At 35.4% G+C, this 24,240-nt stretch overlaps 1 protein-coding gene across 7 annotated transcripts in view; it reads left to right on the forward strand.

Moving 5' to 3' along the window:
• The window catches only part of ARB2A (ARB2 cotranscriptional regulator A), a 530,196-nt gene that overhangs the window by 200,105 nt on the left and 305,851 nt on the right, over window positions 1–24,240 (forward strand). The window lies entirely within an intron of this gene.

Raw genomic sequence — 24,240 nt, forward strand, 5'->3', positions numbered from 1 at the left:
CAACATCAAGAAAACATGGGGGTAAGATGTGCTCTTCAGAAGACTTGGGAAGGTACAACCTTTGGGCCTTACCAGTTGCAGTGCACATGTGATCTCTTTTATCTTTATTCTCTCCACAGCCAGCAGCTTTTATCAGCAGTCCACATTATGGGCATCTCTTAGTTCCTGAGGTCTCCATTTCATCTTTGGCTTCACCTTTACAGTTTTAGGCATTTCCTTCTCAGGGGACGACTTCAGGGATTCTGACCCTGTTATACTTTGGCTCCCCAGGCCTTTTTTCTAAAATCTTGTTGGAAGTCTCCCTAACCTATTAACTTTAGCATTCTGTATTCCTGCAGAACCAGCATAACATTGATTATGCCAGGGTCTACTACCAGCTCATGCAGGACCAGGGCCCTCTGGAATCCTGCCTGCCGAAGCCTCTGAGTCCTTTGTGACTCAGCATGGTGAAACAATTTTCTAGTCACCCATGTGCAACCAGGTTACCCACCATGATCTCTTTTTACAGGAATTTTCTGTACTCTGGATCATGTAGTGGGTGTGGTCTTGCAAATTTTTGAGATGCACGTGAGACCTCTTTTTAATTGCTTCCCTGTAAAGTACTTAGCATCTTTTTAGGGACTGTAATCTCTTTAACTAGTATGCCTTCATTGGCTTCAGCTTTATATGCACTTTTCTGGCCAAGTTTCAAGTTTTAAAATCATTTGGCTCTGTTTTCTGCTCTAGTTTTATATAGTAAACCTGATAGAAACTCCCAGCAATATCCTTGCCACTAACTGAATGTTTTGCTGCCTTAAAACTCCTCTGCCAACCAGGTGCTGTGGCACATGACTATAATCCTAGTAGCTTGACAGACTGAAGCAGGAGGATCACAGTTCAAATCCAATCTCAGCAACTTAGCAAGGTCCTAGCAACTTAGTGAGTCCCTAAGCAACTTAGCTGAGACCCTGTCTTAAAAAAAAAAAAAAAAAAAAAAAAAAAAAAAAAATGCTGGGGATGTGGCTCAGTGGATAAGTGCCCCTGGGTTTGATTCCTGGTACCAAAAAAAAAAATCTTTTTTTCCCTCTGTCATATTAAATAGTCTGTCACCTTTAGATTTAGCCTCACACAAAGTCTCAGGATCTGGGAAAATGTAGCCAGGTTCTTTTCAAGAATAGAACTCCAGTGGCTTCTAATCCAATTCTCATGTGTCATTATTTCCCTCTGAAACTTCATGAGCATGGTCCACAATTTTATGAGCACTCTTCTTTTGAGCTCCCATGAGATCTGATGATCAAGCTCCTCTGACAATATTCTCAAGTTTTTCCAGGTCCTACCACAAACCACCTCCAAAGGCTTGTGAAGCAACTGGTGAGGATAATTACAGCAAAAACTTCATTTCTGATAGTAATGTCTTATTTTAATTTTCCTTTGTATTGCTTTGACCAAAAATACCTGCCAAGAACAACTTGGCAGAGGAAAAGTTTGTTTGGGGCTCACAGTTTTGAGGTCTTAGTCTATAGACAGCTGACTTGCTTTGGTCTGGAGGTAAAGCAGCGCATCATAGGAAAAGGACCCTACAGAGAAAAGCTGCTCAGTTCATGGTGGGGGTCAAGAAATAGAGAAAGAGGGAAGAGGAAAGAGGGAAGGGGCCACAGGGAAGATGATTTCTTTTCAGGGGAGGCCCCTGGTGACCTACCTCCTCTAGCCATACCTCATCTGCCTCCAGTTACCACCCAGTAATTCCACTCAAACTAGGATGGACTGATTAGTTTATAACTCCATCATCCAGTCATTTCACCTGCAAACATTACTACATTAATATACTTCATATCCAAACCATAACAGAAATCAACCATCTTAAGATAGTTGCCATTGCTTTGTATTCATAATTCTTTTCTTTTTACTAATCTATCATAGTTCTTGTGTGTGTGTGTATGTGTGCGTGTGTGTGTATTTATAATCTTAATGGAAAAGAGATGGTACTGTATTTATGAAATGGATATACAGGAATGCATTTACCTCAGTGAAGTTTGAAGCTTTTGAAAGAAAGCTAGATGATATTAAAAAGCACAAATATTTTGCAAAAAATTTTAAAACTGATACATTTTCAAGGTCACTCATTTTTTACTTTATAAGATCATAAGATTTAAGTCATAAGAGGTTAGGAATGCCATGTAGAAATGATGTATGGTAGCAAACTTTTCTTTTTACATAATTTAAGTTATAATGAATATTTTAGTCAGCTTTTTTTCCTGCTGTGACTAAAGGACCCAACCAGCACAACTGGAGCAGAGAAAAGGTTTATTCAGGGGATCACAGTTCCAGAGGTCTTAGTCCATAGAAGGCTGGCTCCATTCCTAGGGATTAAAGGTGAGGCAGGACATCATGGCAGAAGAGTGTGGCAGAGGGAAGCAGCTTATATCATGGTGATCATAAAGTAGAGAGAGACTCTACTCTCCAGATATATACCCCATAGCCACACCCCCAATTAACCACTTCCTCCAGCCACACCCCACCTGCTCCCAGTTACCACTCAGTTAATCCCACCAGGGATTAATTCACTGATTAGGTTAAGACTCAATCATTTCTCCTCTGAATCTTCTTGCATTGTCTTACACATGAGCTTTTGGGGACCACCTCATATCCAAACCATAATAATGAACATACATTATAACTCTAATTCTAAAGGAAAATAAGTTATTTCATAATGTATTATTTTATGAATCAAAACTACATAATGAAAGAATAACAACATCATTGGAAAAATTAGGATTTGTAAGGAGCTCTCTTTTGGTTTGTTATTTCTGTAGTAATAATGCAGTTAAAATGGTAGATGATATCAATGTGTCTCCATAAACAACTTATAAAAGATTAGGGGAAATACTATCAAGTAATAAATTCAACTTTGCATTACCTTTTAATAATAAAAACCATCACTTGTTATTATTTTCAGCTTTCCTAAATTTAATAATGTTACTAAAACTTAGCTGTTTAAAGTTAATTCTTTTAAAATGTTTTCTTTGTGACTACATATATAGATTGGAAACTTAGTTTAATAATAAAATACACAATTTAATTATATGAAGTTATAAATGTATACATTGATATGTTTTGGCTTGAACAAAATAATAGTTCACTAATAGGGATCAATTTATTCTTTCTTTTTAAACAGTATGTTTTGAAATGTATTCATCATATATACGCAGTCATAGATATCTGCATACGTACAATGTCTGTTAAAATTTGAAATTGTTAAACACATATTGTTGACTTTAAAAAATATATTTGAAAGACTTATCAGTTCTGTTGGGAAATGAGTACTTGCTTATTCTATACCATGAGCTTCATGTTTGAAGAAAAGAAACTTTTCCTTACAATGAATTTGTCTTGAAAATATTTTAAAAGCAAATGTCCAGCAGAGGGGTGGGGATAGGGAAGAACAGAGTTATTATATTAGGTAGAGGGGCATGAAGGGAGGGAAAGGGGTATGGGGGTAGGAAGAGTAGTAGAGTGAAACAGACATTATTACCTCATATACATATATGACTGCATGACCAATTCGATCCTACAATATGTATAATTAGAAAAATGAGAAATTACACTCCATTTATGTATGATCTATCAAAATGTATAAATGCATTCTATTGTCATGTACCACAAATTAGAACAAATAAGAAAAAATTTAAAAAATAATATTTTTAAACTTTCCTGAGGAAAAACTACTTAGTAATTTTCGTTTTCTGATAGGAAGAATCATTTTTTTTCATTGAATTTTTCAGACACACTTACTTGGTGTTATAATAAAGTATACTGTTATTTTGATCAGTGTGTATTGTTCATGATCAGAAACTTAAATAAGTTTAATACCTCTATCAGAACAGAATTAAACTATTGATAATTACCTTTTTTTCCCCCTGCAAATTAACAAATTTTAACATCAGCATCTGTATTAAGAGGTATGCCGTAGATCATTTGCTGCTGCAGGGATTATATGTCTTCAGGATACATTTGTTTAGTTTTTCTCATTTTCTGCCTGTGGCATTGCATGGTGAAAATTCAGACTTGCTTTTCTTTTCTAAGGCATCTCTTGGGTAGAGGACAACTTACACAAAATTAGTAAATGGTGTTGCTTTTTCATTATTGCCCATGCAAGGCAATTCACCGTGTTCACCTGAGAAAAAACTGGGTTGCATAGGAAGCACTTAACTATAATATATTAACTAGTTTAAAGCCATGAGTCAGTTTTACAAAGGAAGTTATTTTGAGATGATCAGTACTATATGAACAATTAAAATTATTGAACAGGTAATTTATCAGATCTTCTAGTTATTATTTTGTTATAATAAATTAGATATTTAATCTTGAAATGAAAAACAGGTATCATGTTATTTTATGACTAAATTAAATTACTTCATTAAGCCAGAGACTTTTAGTTATTTGAGTTTGTATATTAGAAATCCAGAGATTCTTTACACTGAGCTACATTCCCAGCCCTTTTTTTAAATTTAAAATTATTTTAACTTCTAAGACTACATCTCACTATGTTGCTAAGGACCTTGCTTAGTTGCTTACTCTGGCCTCAAATTTGCAATCCTACTGCCTCAGCCTCCTGAGTAGCTAGGATTACAGGTATGTGCTACTGTGCCCAGCTAGAACAATGATTTTAATTTGCCTGTCCATTTAACCTTTTGTTACCATTTATAAACATGCCTTTAGTATACCATGACAAATATACTGAAATTGTTCAAAAGTGCCAGTGTAAGGAATTACAAATACATATTATCTAAATATCATTGTACTTTAAATGAAGATGTATGGACCAGCCCTTGTTTTTCCTGTGTATGAATTTGCTGACATTTCCCCTTCATTCTTTTATTTTCCTGCCATATTAATCTTAAGTCAGTAGATTTTTGGAAAAAAATAACATCATCATAAAAATTTTTAAATAAATTTGAATACAGATTGTTACCTTCAAGTAATATTTCCAGTGGAACAGCTATAGATAAGATACACTTTTAAGATTAACCTGTATTAACATTTTCCATAACTTTCTTAAGTATAAATCATTGACAGTATGATTAATGAAGTAAAATACTGGCTTTGTAGAGAATATCTGTATCAATGGAGATGCTTACGTATTGCTGGTTGAAGTGTAAATTAACCTTAACTACTCTGAAAACTGTTTCAAGTGTCTGTTAAGGCTGAATATGCATACACCTTATGAAATAACAGTTCTGTTTCCAAATAATAAAATACACAATACTCTTTATATTTTATATGACTAATTGTGTCTTAGAGAATGCTTTTGTTGATTTTTGTCAAACTCTTATATCCAGTAACCTTCCAGTGGTTACAATTGACATTGTCAGTTGTGATTTGATGTGAATAATGGTTAAGAGCAAAGTTAAACACACAGATGTTTTCTGTACTTCATGTATTCAACAATTATGTGAGTGGTTTCTTTGCTGATTTGGATTATAGTTTTCAAATGCTAAAAGCTCTTATTCATGGTGTATGCCATTTTCCATTATGTGAATATTCCCAACATAGCTGATTTCAAGCTATCAATGTGATGTTCCTGAATATATAGTTTTGAAAAGATCACAGTATTCCACCATTATTTAATATTTCCACCATACAAATAAAAGAGGCATAAGTAACCTCAAGAGCATAGATAGAAGTAAAATGTAATAAAATAACTAGGAAGCGATGAGTACTAACTTCATTTTAAATATTTGTATTTATTTGTAGAATTATATAATTTAATTTTAATAATTGTTTTAACAAGTAATTCACAAAATTCCAAATATGCAGCAATAGGTTCTCATGAACTCATGTAAGATAGCACCAGTACATCAGTGCTTTTAATAATTATGTACACTATTTTCATGTAACTAAAAACAGAACCTATCTCTATGCCTATTAATATTAGAATGGCAATTCTAATTATTCCGTTATTGTAAATATTATCTAATTATTCATATCCAGCTTTTAATTATAATTTAAAATTGTGCTATATTTATACAATAGCATATTTTATTGCAGTAACAATGAACAAACTTACAAATACATGAGCAACATCAATGAACTTCCCAAACTTACTGTTGCGTTAAAGGAGCCAATCACAAAGAATACAGACTATATGATTTTGTATACATAAAGCCCAAAAACATACAAAACTGATTTATGATTTTAGAAATCAGGATAGAATTTATAGTTCTTGTGCTTTAGGAGTCTTGTCAATGAATTGGTTCCTAAGCCAACATGATTGAGAGTTGGGCCTACTTTTTCTTGTAGTAGGTGTAGGGTCTCTAGTCTAATACCAAGGTCCTTACCCACTTTGAGCTTTGTGTAGAGTGATAGGGGTCTAATTTCATTTAGTTACATATGGATTTCCAGTTTTCCTAGCATCATTTGTTGAAGAGACTATCTTTTCTCCAGTGTATGTTTTTGACACCTTTGTCTAGTATGAGGTAAATGTATTTATGTGGATCTGTCTCTGTATCTTCTATTCTGTACCATGGGTCTTCATGTCTGTTTTGGTGCCATTTCTATGCTTTTTTTTTTTTTTTTACTATAGCTTTGTAGTATAATTTAATGTCTGATATTATTATGACTTTTGCTTCACTTTATTTGTTGAGGATTGCTTTGGCTATTCTGGGCCTCTTATTTTTCCAAATGAATATCATGATTGCTTTTTCTATTACTATGAAGAACATCATCAGAACCTTAGCAGGAATTGCATTAAATCTGTATAATGCTTTTGGTAGTATGGCCATTTTGGCAACATTAATTCTGACTGTCTAAGAACATGGGATATCTTTACATCTTCTAAGGTCTTCTTCACTTTCTTTCCTTGGAGTTCTATAGTTTCCATCGTACAGGTCCTATACATCTGTTGTTAGATTGATTCCCAAATATATTATTTTCTTTGAGGCTCTTGAGAATGGGATAGTTTTCCTAATTTATCTTTTAGTTGATTCAAAACTGATGTATAAGAATGGAGTTGATTTATGGGTGTTAATTCATATCCTGTTACTTTGCTCAATTCATTTGTAAGTTCTAGAAGTTTCCCAGTGAGTTTCTTGGGTCTTCTGTATATAGAATCATGTCATCAGCAAATAGGGATACTTTTGAGTTTTTTTTCCCTTTTGTTTTTGATGGGGGGAGGGGTGCCAGGGATTGAACTCAGGGGCACTAAACCAGTCAGCCCCAGTCAGTTTTCTGTATTTTATTTAGAGACAGGGTCTCACTGAGTTTCTTAGTGCCTCACTAAATTGCTGAGCCTGACTTTGAACTCATTATCCTCCTGCCTCAGCTTCCAGAGCTGCTGGGATTACAGGCGTGTACATGGTTCTTCTTTTCCTACTTATATTCTTTTTTTTTTAACTTTTATTTATTTATTTTATTATTTTTATTTATTTTTTATTTATTTTAATTAAAAATCATAAATTTACATAGGGCAATGTTGTTTGATTCATTCTGTTATTTTTTCCCTTCCCCCCACCCCTCCTACCCCTCTTTTCCCTCTATACAGTCCATCCTTCCTCCATTCTTACCACCCTCCTTATCCCTAACCCTAAACCTAACCCTAACCCTAACGCTAACCCCTCGAATCCCCCCTTATACGTCCTCATCCACTTATCAGTGAGATCATTCATCCTTTAGTTTTTTGAGATTGGCTTATCTTACTTAGGATGATATCCTCCAATTTCATCCATTTACTTGCAAATGCCATAATTTTATCATTCTTCATGGCGGAGTAATATTCTATTGTATATATATGCCACAGTTTCTTTATCCATTCATCAACTGAAGGGCATCTAGGTTGGTTCCACAATCTGGCTATAGTGAATTGAGCAGCTGTGAACATTGATGTGGCTGTATCTCTGTAGTATGCTGATTTTAAGACGTTTCGGTATAGGCCAAGGAGTGGGATAGCTGGGTCAAATGGTGGTTCCATTCCAAGCTTGCTGAGGAATCTCCATACTGCTTTCCAGAGTGGCTGCACTAATTTGCAACCCCACCAGCAATGTATGAGTGTACCTTTTTCCCCACATCCTCACCAACACCTATTGTTGCTTGTGTTCTTGATAATCGCCATCCTAATTGGGGTAAGATGAAATCTTAGGGTAGTTTTGATTTGCATTTATTTATTACTAGAGATGTTGAACCTTTTTTCATATATCTGTTGGATGCTTGTACATCATCTTCTGTGAAGTGTCTGTTCATTTTCTTAGCCCATTTTTGATTGGATTATTTGTATTCTTGGTGTAGAGTTTTTTGAGTTCTTTATAGATTCTGGAAATTAGCACTCTATCTGAAGTATGAGTGGCAATGATATTCTCCCACTCTGTAGGCTCTCTCTTCACATTACTGATAGTTTCCTTTGCTGAGAGAAAGCTTTTTAGTTTGAATCCATCCCAGTGGTTGATTCTAGCTTTTATTTCTTGTGCTATGGGAGTCCTGTTAAGGAAGTCTGATCGTAAGCCAACAAGTTGAAAGTTTGGACCTACTTTTTGTTCTATAAGATGCAGGGTCTCTGGTCTGATTCCGAGGTCCGTGATCCATATTGAGATGAGTTTTGTGGAGGGTGAGAGATAGGGATTTAGTTTCATGCTGTTGCATATGGATTTCCAGTTTTCCCAGCACCATTTGTTGAAGAGGCTATGTTTTCTCCATTGCATATTTTTGGCACCTTTGTCTAGTATGAGAAAATTGTATTTATTTGGGTTTGTGTCCATGTCCTCTGTTCTGTACCATTGATCTACCTGTCTATTTTGGTACCAGTACCATGCCTTTTTTGTTACTATTGCTTTGTAGTATTGTTGAAGATCTGGTATTGCGATACCCCCTCCTTCGCTTTTTCTACTGAGGATTGCTTTCGCTATCTGGGTTTCTTATTCTTCCAGATGAATTTCATAATTGCTTGCTCTATTTCTGTAAGGTACATCATTGGGATTTTAATTGGAATTGCATTGAATCTGTATAGCACTTTAGGTAGTATGGCCATTTTGACAATATTAATTCTGCCTATCCAAGAACATGGGAGATCTTTCCATCTTCTAAGGTTTTCTTTAATTTCTTTCTTTAGTGTTCTGTAGTTCTCATTGTAGAGGTCTTTCACCTCTTTTGTGAGATTGATTCCCAAGTATTTTATTTTTTTTGATGCTATTGTGAATGGGGTAGTTTTCCTGATTATTCTTTCCAAAGATTCATCACTTATGTATAAAAATGCATTGGATTTATGAGCATTGATCTTGTAACCTGCTACTTTACTGAATTCACTAATGAGTTCTAAGAGTTTTCTGGTGGAATTTCCAGGTTCCTCTAAATATATACTCATGTCATCAGCAAACAGGGATAGTATGAGTTCCTCTTTTCCAATTCGTATCCCTTTAATTTCTTTGGTTTGTCTAATTGCTCTGGCTAGAGTCTCAAGGACGATGTTGAATAGAAGTGGTGAAAGAGGGCATCCCTGCCTTGTTCCAGTTTTTACGGGGAATGCTTTCAGTTTTTCACCAGTTAGAATGATATTGGCCATGGGCTTAGCGTAGATGGCCTTTACAACGTTCCCACTACCCCAATTTTCTCTAGTGTTTTGAGCATGAAGGGATGCTGTATTTTATCAAATGCTTTTTCTGCATCTATTGAAATAATCATGTGATTCTTAACTTTTACTCCGTTAATATGGTGAATGACCTTTATTGATTTCTGGATGTTGAACCAACCTTGTATCCCTGGGATAAAACCCACTTGATCGTGGTGCACTATCTTTTTCATATATTTTTGTATGGGATTTGCTAAAATTTTGTTGAGAATTTTTGCATCAATGTTCATTAAGGATAATGGTCTGAAATTTTCTTTCCTTGATGAGTCTCTGTCTGGTTTAGGTATCAGGGAGATATTGGCTTCAAAGAATGAGTTTGGTATGGTTCCCTCCTCTTTTATTTTATAGAATACTTTGAGGGGTATTGGAATTAGCTCTTCTTTAAAGGCTTTGTAGAACTCGGCTGAGAACCCATCTGGTCCCGGACTTTTCTTTGTTGGTAGGCTTTTGATGACCTCTTCTATTTCATTGCTTGAAATTGATTTATTTAAGTTGTGTATGTCTTCCTTGTTCAGTTTAGGTAATTCATATGTCTCTAGAAACTTGTTGATGTCTTCGAGGTTTTCTGTTTTGTTGGAGTATAGATTTTCAAAATAGCTTCTCATTATGTTTTGTATTTCACTCATGTCTGTTGTGATATTTCCTTGTTCATTCCGAATTTTAGTAATTTGAGTTTTCTCCCTCTTTCTCTTTGTTAGTGTGGCTAAGGGTTTATCAATTTTGTTTATTTTTTCGAAGAACCAACTATTTATTTTGTTAATTTTTCCGATTGTTTCTTTTGTTTCAATTTTGTTGATTTCGGCTCTGATTTTAACTATTTCCTTTCTTCTACTACTTTTGGTGTTGGTCTGCTCTTCTTTTTCTGGGGATTTGAGCTGTAGTGTTAAGTCGTTTTTTGTTGATTTCTACTTCTTTTGTTGAATGCACCCCATGAAATAAATCTTCCTCTAAGTACTGCTTTCATAGTGTCCCAGAGATTTTGATATGATGTGTCTTTGTTCTCGTTTACTTCTAAAAATTTTTTTATTTTCCCCCTGATGTCTTCTGTTATCCATTCATCATATAATAGTGAATTATTTAATCTCCAGGTATTGGAGAAGTTTCTGTTTTTTTATTCTGTCATTTATTGCTAATTTCAATCCATTATGATCTGATAGAGTACAAGGTAGTGTCTCTATCTTCTTGTATTTGCTACCAGTAGCTTTGTGGCATAAGACATGGTCTATTTTAGAGAAAGATCCATGTGCTGCTGAGAAGAAAATGTATTTGTTCTTTGTTGGATGGTATATTCTATATAAGTTGGTTATGTCTAAATTGTTGATTGTGTTATTGAGATCTATGGTTTCTTTATTCAATTTTTGTTTGGAAGATGTATCCAGCGGTGAGAGAGGTATGTTAAAATCGCCTAGTGTTATTGTGTTGTGGTCTATTTGATTTCTGGAATTGAGAAGGATTTGTTTGACGTACATGGATGAGCCAATGTTTGGGGCATAGATGTTTATGATTTTTATGTCTTGCTGATTTATGCTTCCCTTAAGCAGTATGTAATGTCCTTCTTTATCCCTTCTGATTAGTTTTGTCTTGAAGTCCACATTATCTGAAATGAGGATGGATACTGCAACTTTTTTGCTGTGTCCGTGTGCATGGTATGTTTTTTCCCATCCTTTCACCTTTAGTCTATGGGTATCTCTTTCTATGAGATGTGTCTCTTACAGGCAGAAAATTGTTAGATTTTTCTTTTTAATCCCTTCTGCCAGTCTATGTCTTTTGATTGATGAGTTCAGGACATTAACATTCAAGGTTATTATTGAGATATGATTTGTATTCCCAGTCATTGGACTCATTTTTGTTTTTTGACATGATTTGGTTTCCCCTTTATTTGGCTATTCCTTTAGGCTAGTTCCTCCCGTTGCTGATTTGCATCGTTGTTTTTCATCTCTTCCTCATGGAATATTTTGCTGAGAATGTTTTGTAATGCTGGCTTTCTTTTTGTTAATTCCTTTAGCTTTTGTTTGTCATGGAAGGATCTTATTTCATCGTCAAATGTGAATGTAAGTTTTGCTGGGTATAACATTCTTGGTTGGCATCTGTTTTCTTTCAGGGCTTGGTAAATGTTGTTCCAGGCCCTTCCAGCTTTTAGGGTCTGGATTCAAAAATCTGCTGATATTCTTATTGGTTTCCCCCGAATGTTATTTGATTCTTTTGTCTCGCGGCCTTTAAAATTCTGTCTTTATTTTGTATGTTAGGTATTTTCATAATAATGTGCCTTGGTGTGGGTCTGTTGTAATTTTGTATATTTGGAGTCCTATTAGCCTCTTGTACCTGGTTTTCCATTTCCTTCTTCAGACTTGGGAAATTTTCTGATATTATTTCATTGAATAGATTGTTCATTCCTTTAGTTTGTTTCTCTAAGCCTTCTTCAATCCCAATAATTCTTAAATTTGGCCTTTTCATGATATCCCATAATTCTCGTGGATTCTGTTCATGATTTCTTACCATCTTTTCTGTTTGGTCAACTGTGTTTTCAAGATTAAATATTTTGTCTTCAATATCTGAGGTTCTGTCTTCCAGGTGTTCTATCCTATTGGTTATGCTTTCTGTGGAGTTTTTAACTTGGTTTACTGTTTCGTTCATTTCAAGGATTTCTGTTGGTTTTTTTTCAGTATCTCTAACTCTTTATTGAAATGATCTCTTGCTTCCCGTATTTGCTTTTTTAACTGTTGATTGGTGCGATCATTTAATGCCTGCATTTGCTCTTTCATCTCCTCCTTCAATGCCTGCATTTGCTCTTTCATCTCCTCGTTTGCTTCCCTGATTGTTTTAATTATGTACATTCTGAACTCCCTTTCTGACATTTCTTCTGCTGTGCTGTCATTGGGTTTTATTGATATAGTATCTAGGTTTGTTTGGGACATTTTCTTCCCTTTTTTTCTCATATTGGTCAGATGTCAGTGGGACTCTGAGATATTGCAGATTTCCTCTCTTGGCTCATAGTGTCCCTGTAGATTTCCAGTGTATCACACCCCAGCCTTCAGTAGCCGAAGTCTTCGAGTAACTTGATAATGCCGTGCTTCCAAGGAAAGCTGCCCCTAGCCCGCTACTGGTTCCAGGACTTGAAGCTGGCTCTGTGTGGAAAGGCTCTCACTGGGGGGTCTGCTCCGAGAAGCTAGCCTGTTCGGCGCTTCCCGCTGGAGGGGGCCAGGCTGCGGGATTCTTCGGGAAGTCCCTGGCTGCCCTGTCCTGGTCCCTGAAGCAACCTGTGGGCAGGAACTTGCCACCCTGTTTCAGGGTCTTGAAGCTTGGTTCTGTGCAGAAAGGCTCTCACTGGGGGGCCTGCTCCGAGTTGCTGGAGAATTTGGCCCTGTGGGAGGAGCCCACCGCCAGAGTGCGCAGGGCCGCCTGGGGAGGACTCTAGGTGCTCTGCCTTACTCTAATAAGTCCCCCGAATCCGGGCCTGCTGCCTGGGCGGCACTTCACCAGGTGTGGGAGACTCACCCTGGAGCTCTATTTTAGTTCAAGTCTCTCAGTGCCTCTTCTTCTTGAATCCTGGGTTCTGGAGCGATTGGAGATGCAGTCACCCTCTAGTCCACCATCTTGTATCGCCCCCTGGAAAAAGTCTGCGGCTGGGGGGCCCGGGGTGCAGGTCTGCCTGGAGAGGTCTCTGGCTGCCTTGCCCTGGTCCCAGAAGCTGCTTGCGGGCCGGAGGTCACCGTTTGCTTGGGGACTTGTGGCTGACTCTGTGTGGAAAGGCTCTCCCTGGGCGGTCTGCTCGGAGAAGCTAGCCTGGAAAGGCCCCTACTTATATTCTTTTAATTTAATAATTTCTTCCTTCTGTGTAATTGCTGTGGCTGTAGTTTTCAGAACTGTGTGAACAAAAGTGGTGGAGGAGGGCATCCTTGTCTTGTTCCATTTCTTTGAGGGAATACTTTCAGTTTTTCTCCATTTAGAATAATGTTGGCCTTGGGTTTAGCATAGATAGCTTTTATGATGTTGAGGTATGATCCTGCTATCCCTAGTTTTTCTACTGTTTTGAAAATGAAAGGGTGCTGTATTTTCTCAAATAATTTCTCTGCATCTATCAAGATAATCATATGATTCTTTAAGTCTGCTGATATGACGAATTACATTTATTCATTTTCATATGTTGAACCAAACTTGATCATGGTGTGCTATCTTTTTAATATGTTTTCGTATGTGATTTGTCAGTATTGTATTTAGAATTTTTGCATCTGTTTTCATCAGGGATATTAATCTGAAATTTTCTTTACTTGTTGTGTCTTTGTCTGGTTTTGTTATCAGGTTGATACAAGTTTCATAGAATGAGTTTGGAAGGGTACCCTCCATTTGTATTTCATGAAATAATATGACAAGCATTGGTGTTAGTTCTTCTTTGAAGGTTTTGTAGAACTTGGCTGAGAATCCACCTGGTCCTGTACTTCTCTTTCTTGGTAGGCTTTTGATGGCATCTTCAGTTTCATTGCTTGAAATTGATCTTCAAAATTTTCTATGTCCTCCTTATTTAGTTTGGGTAAGTCATATGTCTAGAAATTTGTTGATATCTTATCTTCAATATTTTCTATTTTATTAGAGTATAAAATTTCAAAATAATCTCTATGGTCTGCATTTTAATAGAGTTCATTGTGATATTTATTTTTTCATCTCAAATTTCAGTAATTTGAGTTTTCTCTCTCTTTCTCTTTGTTAGGTTGGCTAAGGGTTTATCTATTTTATTAATTTTATTAATTTTAATTTAATTTTTTAAATTTTATTAATTTTTTTTCAAAGAACCAACAATTCTGTCAATATTTTAGATTGTTTCTTTTATTTAAGTTTCATTAATTTCAGCTCTGATTTTAATTACTTCCTGTCTTCTGCTTTTGGTGTTGATTTGTTCTTCTTTTTCTTGGACTTTGAGATGTAATGTTAGGTCTTTTATTTGTTGAGCTTCTATTCTTTTGATGAATGAGTTCAATGCATTGAACTTTCCTCTTAGCACCACCTTCATGGCATCCCAGAGATTTTGAAATGTTTTATTGCTATAATTATTTACATCTAGGTATTTTTTTAAATTTCATTCCTGATTTCTTTTTCTATCCATTCATCATTCAGTAGTGTATTATTTAGTCTCCAGGTGTTAGAGTAGGTTCTGCTTTTTATTTTATTGTTGATTTCTAATTTCATCCCATTATGATCTCTATGATCTCAGGGTATTATCTCTATTTTTTTGTATTTGCTGAGAGTTACTTTGTGGCTTATGATATGGTCTATTTTAGAAAATGATCCATGTGCTGCTGAGAAGAAAGTGTATTCAGTCATTGATGTATTAAATATTCTATATATGTCTGTTAAATCTAAATTATTAATTGTACTTTTGAGTTCTGTATCTTCTTTATTTAGTTTTTGTTTGAAGGATCTATCCAGTGGTAAGAAAGGTGTGTTAAAGTCACCCAGTATTATTGTGTTGTATTCTATTTGATTCTTGAAATTAAGATGCATTTGTTTGGTGTATGTAGATGCTACTATTTGGGGAATAAATATTTATGATTTTTATATCTTGTTGATATAATTCCCTTAAGTAGTATGATTAACTTTGATTAACTTTGGCTTAAAGTCCACTTTATCTGATATGAGGATAGATACCCTTGCTTATTTATGAGATCCACGTGTATGATTTCTTTTTTCCCATCCTTCACCTTCAGTCTGTGGATGTCTTTGCTTATGATGTGAGTTTATTAAAGGCAGGCAGCATATTGTTGGATCTTTTTTTTGAATCAAATCTGCCAGATTTGTCTTTTGATGAATGAGTTTAGGCCACTTCCATTCAATGTTATTGAGATGCGATTTTTATTCTCTGTAATTTTGATTTATTTCTTGTTTTTAATATGAATTAGTTTATCCTTTGTCCTTTGATTGACTGTTCTTTTGCTTGTTTTCACTTTTTTATGCTTATAGTTCCCCCCTTTGCTTCTTTTCACTCCCCCCCCCCCCCCATTTCCTCTTCATGGAATATTTTGTTGAGAGTATTCTGACTTGCAGGCTTTCTGGTTTGCAAATTCTTTAAATTTTTGTTTATCATGGAAGGTTTTTATTTCATCATCAGTTCTGAAGCTTCATTTTGCTGGGTATAGTGTTCTTGGATGGTAACCGTTTTCTTTTCAGACCCTACTAGATTTGAGGGTTTTAGTTGAGAAATCCACTGAGATCCTAATTGGTTTTCCTGTAGGCATAACTCTTCTTTTTTTTCTGGCAGCCTTTAAAATTCTATCTTTATTCTGTATGTTAGGCATTTTCATAGTAATGTGCCTTCATGTCAATCTGTTGTACTTAGGGTCCTGTAAGCCTCCTGTATTTGATTTTCCATTTCATTTTTAGATTTGAGGAATTTTCTGATTTTTTAATTGAAAATATTGTACATGCCTTTGTTTTTTATCTCCAAGTCTTCATCTATCCCAATAAATCTTAAATTTGATCTTCTTAGGTTATCCCATATTTCTTAAATGTTCTGTTCATGGTCTCCTCACATCTTTTCTTCTGGGTCAACTTTGTTTTTGAGATCATATATTTTGTCTTCAGTGCCTGAAAACTCTGTCCTCCAAGTCATCCAGTCTGTTGGTGATGCTTTACATTGAATTTTTAATTTGATTTATGGATTCTTCGATTTCGAGGATTTCTGCTTGATTTTCTTTTCAGAATCTCTCTTTATTTAAGTGTTCTTTAGCTTCGTCTATATTCTGTCTGATAACACTCTTTATATTGTGCTTTACCTCACAGATTGGTTTAACTATGTACATTCTAAACTCCTCTGACATTTCTTCCACTGTGGTGGCAATGGATTCTGTTATTTAAGTATCTTGATTTGTTTGAGGTGTTTTGTTCCCTTGCCTTTTCATATTGTTTGTGTGTCTACCCATCTACGATGTGTGTCTGAGGCAGTAGAGTTTATACTCTTTGTACTTATAGTGTCTCCAAAGGTTTCCAGTACCTCACTGTTTAGGGGGAGATAAATAATAACAACAACTAATGCAAACAGTATAGAACACTTAACTACATAGTTCTTGCTATGATGTATACAATGTTGTCACAATAAACAGAAATGATATGATCAGTTATTCCCTACAATAAAAACAGTAAGTTTGCAAAATGATTTATAATTTTGAATGGTGAACAGGGAGAGAACAGAAGTGATGGAGGGTATGATGATTATGAGGGAAGAGGAGAGAGGATAGAAATAAAACATTAAGGCAGAGTAAATAGAGATTGGCTGTTAATAGAAAAAATTAGAGAAAGAGATTGAAGAGAAACAGATAAGTGAGAGAAAAAATATATAAAGTAAATAATTTAAAAATAAAAAATAAAAGAATACAAAACAAAACTGAAATATACTAATAAAACTTCCTAGTCCTCAAAAGAAAGAAAGAAAACTGATCCATGAAAAATAACTGGTTTCAAAAATGCTAGAAATGAGAAATGGAAAAAAACAAATATGAATATGTATAAATGTTCATGAACCATTAAGGTCACAATTAAGTAGAGAAAAGGTGGGGGAAAAAAGGTCTCTAAGAATTTTGTCCATTCCATTTCAAAAGATTCTCAGCTTCTCTTCTCAGCAACAAGGTGGGGTTGTCTGGAGTGTGATGCTTGCTGCACCCTCATGGTGGGGTTGCTAGGGTGAGAGATGTAATTCTGTATGTAGAACTCCTAGAGGGTGGGGGTTTGGCTTAGGTAGGTTTCAGGCTCTTGACTGGATTCCAGTTGGTCTGGAGATTCTAGATCTATCTACCTCCAGGGCCCATCAATTGCTGGTCTATGTTGGAAGACTGCATGATCTCCCCTGGGTTCCACTTGTGGGAGAAGAGCTAATTCTTAGTCCAGTATGTCACCTGTGAACCCCAAGTTTCCTGGTCTGGGATTCAGTCTCCAAACTCAGTTTCTTCTGCCCCAACCCTTTAAAATTCCTGGCCAGATGCATCTCTCCCAGCTCATCCTGCAATCAAATTGGAGGGAGAGGGGAAGAACCTAGTGGGTTTCTGTGACTAGCTGTCTCCTGCATAAACCTCTCTCCATATTGGATTTTCTCCTGGTCTCTTAGGCACGCTCTGCTTTGTGCAGTGTGGGTTTGCCAGGCCTGTATTTCAGGACAGACTTGGGTTTGCCAGGACTTGGCTCCCTCAGCTGCCGGTCTCTCCACCACAGCTGCAAATGGTTCCTTCCTCTGTTCTCCACATGCTGCAGTTTCTTTCCACACAGGGCTATTGTACAGTGCCCGTTCCAGTTTAGACAGACATTGTCTCTGATATCTAAACTCTCTCTACCCATACACACCTCCATTACCCTAAAAATGAGGTTCCTTCAATTCCCTTATCCCTGCACTGTTTGTGGAGGGGCTGCTCTGGCTGGTGCCTGCAGCCATGATAGTAGCTGTTATGCAGGTGATTTCCTTAATTTATTATATCCAACCTTCTGAGTCCCTGATCTGCTTCTAGTGTCCAGTATTAAATTCCAATAAGGTCCCCCTGACACTGTTTTTTTTTTTTTTTTTAATTTTTAATTTTTTTACATTCTCCAATCTTGCTGAGAAGCCACCTATCCTCTTTCTTGGGTTTCAAGTCATGAAACAGCCAGGAAAGTGACCTGATCTATTCCACCATCTTGAAAACCAAATCTTGAAATTTCTTAATATTCTTTTCATATGTAAGTCACTCTTGAATTGTTTTAGTAAGCATAGTTATTACCTTGTTTAGTAAGAATAGTGTTTACCTAATTTTGTATGTTTTGCATGTACGAATTGGAGATTAGTATGAAGGTGGTCATCTGTATCCTGTTTTCAGGACTGTTACACAGTTGAAGTTACTACAGTTCTGACTGCTGGGTAAATAGGTGGTTATTTCTTGCTTCCACTGTTGCATCAGATACAACTTCCAGTTTTTTATATTATTGCTTTTTTAAAAATTTTAAACCATATTCCCTTTTGAGTAGCTTTTTTTTTTTTATTTTTGCAGGCTGCATTTTGATTCACTGTACACAGATGGTGTACAACTTTTCGTTTCTATGGTTGAACATGGTATAGATTCATACCATTCATGTAATCATACATGTACATAGGGTAATGATAATGATGTCTATCTCATTCCACCATCTTTCATACCCCTGCCTCCTCCCCCATCTCATTTCCCTCTATGTAATCTAAAGTTCCTCCATTCTTCTTTTATACCTTGCCCACATTATGTATATCATCCACTTATCAGGGAAAATATTCAACCTTTGGTTTTTTAGGATTGGCTTATTTCACTTTGCATGATATTCTCCAGTTCCATCCATTTATTTGCAAATGCCATAATTTTATTCTTCTTTATGGATGAGTAATATTCCATTGTGTATATATACCACATTTTCTTTATCCATTCATCAATTGAAGGGCCTCTAGGTTGGTTCCACAATCTAGCTATTGTGAATTGAGCTGCTATAAACATTGATGTGGCTTCGTCACTGGGTCAAAAGGTGGGTGCATTGCAAGTTTATCGAGGAATCTCCATACTGCTTTTTTCTTAGCAAAGGATACAATCAATATTGTGAAAAGAAAACCTACAGAGTGGGAGGAAATCTTTTCCACGTGCACTTCAGATAGAGCACTCATCTCCAAAATTTATAAAGAACTTATAAAACTTTACACCAAAAGTACAAAGAAATCAGTCAATAAATGGGCCAAGGAACTGGACAGACACTTTACAGAAGAAGATATACAGGCGATTAACAAATATGTGAAATAGTGTTCAACATCTCTAGTAATTAGAGAAATGCAAATTAAAAAAACCCTAAGATTTCATCTTACTCCAATTAGAATGGCTATTTTCAAGAACACAAACAATAATAGGTATTGGCATGGATGTGGGGAAAAAGGTACACATATATTGCTGGTGGAGTTGCAAATTATTGCTTATTTCTATTGTAACTATCCAGTAGTTAATTAAATGCTTTTTCATTATCCACATATATCAACCATACTTACATTCATTCTTGAAATAATTATTTTCTCCTTAATCAATCAATGTATCTTTCTTTTTTCTTTCCTCCCTCCCTCCCTCCCTCCCTCCCTCCCTCCCTCCCTCCCTTCCTTCCTTCCTTCCTTCCTTCCTTCCTTCCTTCCTTCCTTCCTTCCTTCCTTCCTTCCTTCCTTCCTTCCTATTTATTTTTGTGGTACTGGGAATTTAACCCAATGGTGCTTCACCACTGAACTACCTCCCCAGACCTTTATATTTTTAATTTTGAGACAGTAATTTGCTGAGGTTGGTCTCAACCTTGAGCTCCTCCTACCTTCGCTATCTGATTCACTGGATCTATAGGCATGTGCCACTGTGCCTATTTACTTTTGAAATACTTTGAATTCTTTAAAAACATAGACACTAGCAAATTTCAAATCCCTTTTCCAATCAGGTATCTTGTAGCATACATGTACTTTATTACTGATGGTCAACCGTGATCCTGAAGATGATAAAGTATTAATATGTTTTGAGACTTCCAAATTCGAGACTGCTAGTTAAAAACTCCAAGATCATTTTGAATCTAGATTGGTTGCTGACTGTCATTACCTGTCTGGTCATGTGAGCATCATAACCCTGTGTGTTAATGAAGATTAGGTTGAGACTCTTGGTGTCTGTGACAGGGTAATGTTTCCTTGAGATATTTGCCAGACTTCTTTGGACATTCTCCAACTAAGAGGTTCATAGAAAAGTATGTATGTCAAGTGACTTATAACTGCTGACTGCAATTTTGAAGAGAATGTTCTTTTAATAACCTTTCATACTTACTTTGGCATGAAAAAGCCAACAGTTACACTTTTCCTAGAGGAAGGTGGTGGTTTTTGTTTTTTTAAATTTTTTTTTTTTTTGTGCATACTTCATGCTATGGTGTTGGCACACAAGTATTTCTTGCATACAGAATTTTAGATTTTTATAGTATAAAGGTTATAGGCAAATAGCCAGCTGTCACATTCTTGAGGTCAGATACAACAATCATATATGAGATGCACTATTTTGGCTTCATACTACTTGCCAGATTGCTAAGCAGATGTTCTAGGCTATAATTCGGGAAACTGGGACCTCTTGAAACATTCCCTAAGAGTCACTTTTGACATCTCTGAATCATTTATTTAAAGGTAATTAGTGTTAGTAAAAAATGAAAATGCATTGATATGAAAAGAATTTTTTACAAGAGTTTAGGAGTTGTAGCATCATTAGAAACTTGATGTGTATCTAATGGTAGAAATGTATTTATTTTAATATGGGCATGCATTACAATTAGGGACTTTTGCACTATTGTTTGCTTTCTTAATTTGGAGACTTGTTAAAAGACTGTTGCTAAAAAAAAAAAAAACACCTTTTTTGTAGACTGGGTTAACTTTGTGTTACATTGAAGAGCTTAAGAGCTTTCAATATTTAAACAGACAAATATGTTTAAGAAAGCAATAAGTATTTTTTCCCTAATATATACCGTACATGTTGTGGTAGTTTTCCATATAGCCCTCAGTATTTATTTACTGGTTCCACAACTTTTGATAATTAGTACAAAGTTTCATAATCTAAATTTGGAACTTTTATAAAATACTGTTTTAAATCTGTAGTTCTTTTGGTCTTTTGGCGAATGTGTGTATTATTAAAATACCAGTGGCACAGAAGTTAAAAGATTCAGACAAGATTCTTAACTTTTTTGTTACCATCTAAAAGTAGGAAAGTGCTATTAAAAATCTGTTATGATCATTTAGATCTTTTTTTCATTACTTAGAAAATAAAGGAACCATATACCTTCTATTTATATAAATGTGTTATATGCATTGTATTTTGCAGACAAGTGCTTTACACAAAATGGTGTAAAATTCAATATCTTGTTATTGGGAAAATTCTCAGGCCACCATATTTTAAGGAAGGTGAGAACAAATAGTAGAAATAAACATCTAAATCTCATTTATATTTGCCTATGGATGAATTTGAATTTAAAGTTAATGTGGGTCCATTAGACATTTAGAGTACTCATAACAAACACTTCAATCAAACTAATGAAGTCTCAATGTGAAAATCGAACTCTAAAATCACCTCTGTTCTTTCCCCTTAAACAATTCTTCCATTTTTTCCATTTCATATTTTGGATGAATAGCATTACAATGAGATTGATGCAAAAGACCGATCTCAGCATTTCTTCTAGAGTTATAGAAAATTAATCAAGGGTGTTAGTTTATAAAAGTTATCCTGGTATGACCTATAAAAGTTATCTTAGTATGACCTAAGTCTGTTATATACATGTATTCTGTATAATTAAATGTACTAATATTAAATGTCAACTTAATTTTTAAGCAAAAATGGATAAAATATCCTTAACTTTTCATAAACTCCAGTTCATGATAGATTAAAAGTTATATTCTAATAAGAAAAAAACAAGGTGGTTAATGTCAGTTTAATGATTAGAACTGAAGTAGAGCTACTATGTCTTCAGAAAATTAATGACTTCTGTATATAAGCCCTTATGTGGATAACTGATTGTTGAACATTAGTGATCTGTGGCCCTCTCTTTTTCCTCTCCACTTCTTCATTCCTTCACCCAATTCGCCCTCTCTTTCTTACATATATATTATTCACACATTAGCAAGTCATAATACTAAGGTATCAAATCACTGTTTTGTCAATTGTAAAATCTACATTTTCTTTATACTTTCACAAGTATGAATCTTTCATAAAGATTATGATAAAGATCAATATGTTATTCTTAGGACTAATAAATAAGAGATTGGAGAAATAAAAAGGTATTTTAGCCAAATGGGGTAGCTGATTTATCACCCTAGAATTAGGCAGACTTACCTACAGGCCACTCCATGTGACACTGAAGAGCAAAGAAGAGTGTGTGTTTTATTTAAGGGCAGCTGACTGCCAAGACAAGAGAGAAAAGAGGATGAGCCATAAATAGCAGTTTACCACTCACAAAGGTCATCCCTATACTGGGGAAGAAGGATCAAGGAGGAGGAGCAAAGCAATCACTTAGTCTCAAGTAGAGACTAGCTGAGTGGGAGCTATTTCTCCCTAACACAGTGAAGCCTAGGTAATAGGATTAAGATCTCACTTCAGTTTGTCAAGACATTTATCATCTCCTCCAAATTTTCCCAGTTCTTCAGGGTTGCTTAAAAAGTACAGATTTCTAGCTTTCTCCTTAGGAATATATATATATTTTATATTCTCTCCTTTCCATCAGTAGGCCCCTTTTGCCCCATTTTTCTACTTCATATGTATTTACTTGCTGGTAACACATATTTAGTTATGTTGTTAGTTTTGTTTCTTGGAGAAATAGATCCTTTGGGGGTAGACTACATGTAGTCTTCTTCATTTTTGGATGGACCTTTTCCTCTCAATGACATAATTCCAACACAGTTGAATCTCCTACATTATTTTCTTTGTTTATGTTACTCTTCAAATTTTACTTGATTCTGATTTTGAGATTATTTTTCCCATTAGCTTTATTTCTAATGTTCTTTTGTAGAATATTTGTACATTTATTTAACAGATATTAGCAGCTGGCTTCCCAGAGGAAGGAGGAGAAGAAGATGAGTCACAGAGACAATACCGTAATCACAGAGGTTACAGAAGCACTGTGCCCAATGGGTATAATCAGAGAATAGACAAATATGCCTGCTTTCATGGAGTTTTCATTTTTCTGACTATTACTAGAGTTGAAGTACTTCAGGTGTGATATTGTTTAATGGCTAGAAAATTGGTTCTGTAACTATTATAGCATTAAGTATACAGTGTTAAGATATATTAATATTTCATGTTATGGCAAACTCATATCACTCTTAATATGTAACTGTTCATATAAGGAAGAATGCAGAAATTGCCAGTCTTCTTCAAAGTTAGGCCTGAAACTGACATAGTGGCACTTTTATCACACTTTGTTTAACAGTCAGAGCAGTCACAGATCAACCAAAATTCCAGAAGAGTTCTTAGACCCTACATCTTAATGGGAGAAATAACAGATTTTATAACCATCCACAATATGCCACAAATACCACTGAACTAGCTTCTATGGTTTCAGTATAATTTTTGTGGGACCCCCAATGATTCAGATTCTGAAAGCTTGTTTCCCAGTATTGTGGTGTGTTATTAGGTGGTAGAACATTTTAGAGGTGGGGCTTTTTGGAAGGTAATTAGGCAAGAGTGGGTTCTTTAAAAATGAGACCACCCCATGTATTTGGTTCCTTCTGCAAGCAGCCTTTTCCCTTTTTACTTCCCTGTGTAGTGACATAGCCAGGAGAGCCCTCAATAGATGCAGAGCAGTAAGAGCCACTCAGTCTTATGTTTTCAGCCTCTAAAACTGTGAGCTAAATAAACTCCTTTATAAAGTTTACAGCATTATATGTTTTTTGTAGCAATACAAAATGGAATAAGACCTTAGCTATTTGTTACCTCATACCAGACAAAGGCTCCAATAACATACATTGGAGAAAAGATAACCTCTTCAACAAATGGTACTGGGAAAACTGGAAATCCATATGTAATAGAATGAAATTTAACCACTATCTCTCACCCTACACAAAATTCAGCTCAAAGTGGACCAAGGACCTAGGTATTAGACCATAAACTCTGCACACATACTAGAACAAAAAGTAATTC

Source organism: Sciurus vulgaris, assembly GCF_902686455.1.
Source record: "Sciurus vulgaris genome assembly, chromosome: 6".
NCBI classification, from domain to species: domain Eukaryota; kingdom Metazoa; phylum Chordata; class Mammalia; order Rodentia; family Sciuridae; genus Sciurus; species Sciurus vulgaris.